The sequence below is a fragment of the Cnephaeus nilssonii genome (genome assembly GCF_951640355.1).
Source record: "Cnephaeus nilssonii genome assembly, chromosome: 6".
Lineage (NCBI taxonomy): Eukaryota > Metazoa > Chordata > Mammalia > Chiroptera > Vespertilionidae > Cnephaeus > Cnephaeus nilssonii.
The window spans coordinates 59317753-59323869 of record NC_137077.1 but is presented as its reverse complement, the minus strand read 5'-3'; positions in this window follow the sequence as shown (position 1 = coordinate 59323869).

The window sequence follows — 6117 nt, the reverse complement described above, 5'->3', positions numbered from 1 at the left end:
ACCTTCGCTATGCCCGCGATTGGCCAGGAGGTGCGGGGGGGGGCGGGACTTGGGGTGGCCGGGGTGGCTGATTGGGCCGGCGGGACGCTGAGCTCGCATCGCCAGCAGCAGCTCGAGCTCAGCGTCTGCACCATGGCTGTGCTGCGGCACAGAAGGGGCCTCTGGGGCAGCGAGCTCATGTCCCACCGCGGACCATCAAAAGCGGGGGAGCTGGGAGCCTGTCCGCTCAGGCACCAGGCCTTTCAGAAGCCTTCACCGCGCTGGAGGCTTCTGAAAGGCCTGGTGCACCAGCGGACAGGCACCCAGCTCCCCCGTGATCGAAAGCGAAAGTGTGTAGGGAACCCTACACGTGCATGATTCAATCATGCACTGGGCCTCTAGTTAGTATATATACAAAAAATAAATAAATAAAAGACTACTAGTTCCTCTCAAAATTCCCCAAACTGAGGAATGATTATGTTTGCTTTAGATTTTTAGCTAGTTGATATATATTATTTACATATTAGATCATTTGCCACCAAAGAAGGATGGAGTTTCTCAATGTTCATGTTGGATACTGAATATTGAAGCCAACCTGAATATGAAGCAAAAATAAAGATAAAACCAAATTATTATTATTTATTATTTTCATTCACTTTTTAAAGGACAGTACATGACAACAGCCATGTTTTTTAGGGCTAAAGAAAAGACTGTAAAATGTTCCCTGGTAAGTTTCAATTTAGGCTTATAGATGAATACAAATAGTTCTGAATTAGAGTAAGATGATTAAAGGTTCAATGCTGGCACGGATGTCTAGAAGAGCAACTACATATTTTAAAAAATCTAATTCTATGTAAAATAATTCTAATATAAATCTCAATAGACTTTTGAGGTGTGAAAAAATCATTTCTAAAATCATCAGGAAGAATAAAAAGAATTTTGTGTGGGAACTTTTGATGTCCAAATATTAAAACATATTATAAACTTCAGTAAATAATGTACAATATTATTGACAAGAAAATAAGTTATATGTATAGATCTACAAGAAATAGACTCTAACATATATAAAATTTTATACCAAGATAAAGGTGGCATTTCAAATTGCGGTAAAAGGCAAGAATATTTAATGAACAAAACAGTGGACACAGTACCATCATTTGGACAAAAACATTTCCCCTCATACCCTTATTAAAGTGAATTCCTGAACGTCTAAAGAGTTCAAAGTAATATCAAGAAGCTATAAATATACAAGTGTAAGAGATTTTCAAAGCTTAAAAGCAAAAGAAAAAACAAAAGTGAAATACTCATAGATTTTACTACACAAAAATTTCAAAATTAAAAGGCATGCAAACTAGGAAAGTATTTGTGTCATATGTGACTGACAAAAGTTTAATATCCTTAATATAACAAAATTTTTATTAATTATTAAGAGATTAATTCATTAATAGAAAAATGGGCAAAGTTGTGAAGAAGACATTTGAAAAAGAAGAGATACAAATAGCCAAAGTGATATGACTACATATACAAATCAGTAGTCATAAAGTAAATGAAAAATAGTATAATAAAGTACAATAAAAAATACAAAGATTTTTCAAAAAACTATCTTTGGTGATGGTTAAGTAATATAGGAAATTCCTTTCATTGCTGATGGAAAGGTAGATTGGTGTAATCTTCTTGATGGTCAATTTGGCATTTACAGTATACCAAGAATCTTATACATGCTCAAATGGAGATTTGTTAGTTCTACTTCAAGCAATTTATCCTAAGAAAATATTTTAAAATATGTATAAAATTTATGTACAGAGGTTTTTATTGTTAAAATTTGAATATTACCTAAAAGATGAATTATTATCCCAGAGAATATTGTACTTAAAACCATTATTAGCCTTGGAGGATACAGACCTGGTTTGAATCCTAATTATTTTTTTAAATTTATTTTTATTTTTAATTTTTTGCTTTTTCTTTGAGTTTTCTTTAAATAAATATTTATTGTTCAGATTATTACAGTTGTTCCTCTTTTTCCCCCCATAGCTCCCCTCCACCTGGTTCCCACCCCACCCTCTGCCCTTACCCCCCCCCCACTATCCTCATCCATAGGTGTACAATTTTTGTCCAGTCTCTTCCCGCACCCCCCCACACCCCTTTCCCCCTGAGAATTGTCAGTCCACTTTCTTTCTATGCCCCTGATTATATTATATTCACCAGTTTATTCTGTTCATCAGATTTTTTATTTACTTGATTTTTAGATTCACTTGTTGATAGATATGTATTTGTTCATAGATTTTATCTTTACCTTTTTCTTCTTCTTTCTCTTCTTAAAGAATACCTTTCAGCATTTCATATAATACTGGTTTGGTGGTGATGAACTCCTTTAGCTTTTTCTTATCTGTGAAGCTCTTTATCTGACCTTCAATTCTGAATGATAGCTTTGCTGGGTAGAGTAATCTTGGTTGTAGGTTCTTGCTATTCATCACTTTGAATACTTCTTGCCACTCCCTTCTGGCTTGCATAGTTTCTGTTGAGAAATCAGCCGACAGTCGTATGGGTACTCCCTTGTAGGTAACTAACTGTTTTTCTCTTGCTGCTTTTAATATTCTCTCTTTGTCTTTTGCTCTTGGCATTTTAATTATGATGTGTGTTGGTGTGGTCCTCTTTGGATTCCTTTTGTTCAGAGTTCTCTGCGCTTCCTGGACTTGTAAATCTATTTCTTTCACCAGGTGGGGTAAGTTTTTTGTCATTTTTTTTAAATAGGTTTTTCAGTATCTTGCTCTCTCTCTTCTTCTGGTACCCCCATAATTCAGATGTTGGTACGCTTGAAGTTATCCCGGAGGCTCCTTATACTATCTTCATATTTTTGGATTCATTTTTCTTTTTTCTTTTCCACTTGGGTGTTTTTTGCTTCTTCGTATTTCAAATCTTTGACTTGATTCTTGTGATCCTCTGGTCTGCTGTTGGATCTCTGTATATTATTCTTTATTTCAGTCAGTGTATGCTTAATTTTTAGTTGTTCTTTTTTCATATCCTCGAGGGTCTCACTAAATTTATTGGCAGTTTCTAGAAGATTCTTGAAAAACCATATAACCGTGGTTTTGAACTCTATATCCAGTCTTTTCCTTTCCTCCTTTTCTGTCGTTTGTGACCTGTTTCTTTGTCTCCGCATTTTGGCTGCTTCCCTGTGTTGATAGAGTGGCTTTGTGTGCTAGGTGTCCTATAGGGCCCAGTGGCTCAGCCTCCCCAGTTACCTGAGGTGGACACTCTTGGTGCACCCCTTTGTGGGCTGTGTGCACATTCTTGTTGTAGTTAATCCTTGATTGTTCTTGGTATCACTGGGAGGAATTGACCTCCAGGCCAATTGGCTGTGAGGATCAGCTGTGTCTACGATGGGAGAACTTCTGTGCTGGAGACACCTTTATGAGGCAAGACTTGCTTCAATGGGCCTTTGGTGCTCACTGAGTCTGCCCCTTGAGTGTGTCCCTATGGATCTGAGGAGTTGTAATCTGGATGTTCCCTCTCTGACCACTGGGTACACTGGCTCTTGGATCTCCAAAGAGGTGCAAATTTAGCCTCTGCCTGAGGCCACCCAGCAGGAGCTATGGAGAGATCTGCAGATTCCTCTTCTATGTTTGGGGTTTAGAGGTGCCCAGATGAGGCCCAGCTGTGAAGCAATGCAAGCTGCTGTGGGGCCTTGGGCCTTCTTTTGGATGTTCTGGCGCTCTCTGACCCAGCTGCAATTTGTTAGGTAATTTTAGGTTGCAAAGGGCCAGGCCATTCATATGCAAAAGCCTCTGCAAACAGCTTTGGTGGGTTGGGGTCTCAGGGTATCAACAGGGCAGAGAAAACAGCTATGGCTGATCCTCAGCCCTGCCCTAAGAGGCCTCTGGGTCTCAGGGTCCCTCGGTAATCACTGCAAGCACCTCTGAGCAAAAACCGCCCTCGAGTTCTGCCTGAAACCAGACAGTCCAGTTTCTCCCTGTGTGAGTCTGGGTCCCCAAAGTCTCACCCGGAACTGGAGTTCAGAGCAGTCAGGAGCTTGTGTTTCCCTCCTGATTGAAAAAGACAACAGCGTACTCAGTTGCCAGCCCTTTCCGCGTGCACATGCCTCCGTACCTCTGCACTTTACTTCTGCACCTCCTCTGAGTCTCAGTGTGCTTTTCTCTTTCCTTCTAGTTGTAGAATTTCCACTCAGCCAGCCTTCCTGTGGTTCTGGATGATGACTGTTTTGTCTTTTAGTTGTTGTTTTGAAGTGGTGTGCAAGGCAGCAATTTCAGGTGTTTACCTATGCCGCCATCTTGCTTTCTCAATTCTAGGAAACCTTGAGAATCCTAATTCTTATTAAGCATTGTGTCTTGGAGCAAGTTACTTAACTTCTCTGAGACTGTTGCTTGATCTGAAAGAGGGATATAAAAATGCCTGCCTTATGAGGCTGTTCTAAAGATTACTTGACAATATATATAAAGTATTTGGTAGGATACAAAGAATTCCTCAATTGCAGAGCTTAATAAATGATAGTCACTACTATAATTACTATTATCCATAGATGAAAACATGTTTTTGGAGAATATTAATGCCACCAAGATATACCTATGATAAAATATTAGATGAAATATCCAGACAGAAAGCTGTGATTCACACACACACACACACACACACACACACACACACACCCACACACACACACCCCACACACACACACACAACATACCCATGGAGGAAGAATAATTGGTGTGTTAGAATTTTAGATGATTTTATCTTTTTATCTATATTTTCTGTGTTTTTATTTTTTAAAGATGCACCTGTTGTCATTTATAATCTGAAAAAATGTTTTTTAAAACTTTTAGGGAGTTGCTTTAATATTGTATTAAATGGAATTGAGATAGACACTAATCACTTCTCAGCCTTTTGGCTAAGGTCAAGTGGAGATAGATGCTAGAAAATTACATCTAAGAGTTCTAGAATGAAAGGTAAAATATATACTTTTAGTTTATATTTATTGTCATAGAATGTTATTTAACCTATTCAAATGTTATGATTTACCTGTTTTATTGTTGGCTCTTTAAGATTTGATGATTATTTTGGCCACTTTGAAGAGTATTGTAAGAGGCTTTATCAAAATTTAAATGTGTACAATGAGAAAAATGTACACCATATAAATATACAGACAGGTAGACACATAGACAATTCTTTTATATTTACTCAGCTAACCCCTAATTACCCATAGGTATAGTAATCATATTGTATGCTATTTTTAGTCCTCTAAACAAGAATTAATTACCTCCAATAATACAAAGTATCCGATAACTGAAATACTTCTTGCAATATAAAAGGTATCTTAATAGGCTGCTTCTTTTCATCAGCTTTAGAACAATGTTCCCACTTGTTCACATGTGTGTTAGGATGCGTACTTTCTTCTCTTACAGCATATTTATCATCCTTGAGATTATCCAATATCAACACATAAACAAAGGAAGAAAATGTGTACTCCCCATCTTCAAATTCTTTAAATTTGTTATTGTACAAAAAAATATATATCTAATTAAAGAGCTCTTTCACATGTCTTCATCAGTTAGGATAAGTCATGTTTTGCAGTGGTAAGAGCATTCTTCAATATCTAAATGACTTAAAACCATAGAAGTTCATTTTGCTGTTGTTCCTGCTACATGTCTGATGAGGATCAACAGATATGAGCTCCTCATGACATACTCCACTTTGTTCAAATTTATTGGCCAAAAAAGTCACATGGCCATGGTGTCAGGGAAGTATAATTTTCTTGTGTGACTAAAGGAGAAAAAAATCCCATGTTGCTGAAAAATTAGTAATGTCTACCACACATGTCCAATAATATTACAACATCGGTCTTAAAGTGAATTATAATTTCCAACATCACAAGGGGAGAAAATGGTTATTGGAAAAAAGCAATAGATTGCTTTTGATCGAGGTATTAACTAACTTTATTGTGGTAATCATTTCATAATATATATGTGTATCAAATCATCATGTTGTTCACTTAAACTTACACAATGTTACATGTTAATTATGTCTCAATAAAGTTGGGGAAAACACCAACTTTAAAATGAAGCATTGTTTTGTGATGTGCCTAATAAAAAAGTAGCTATTGTATATCTCAAAGTTAATAAAAAA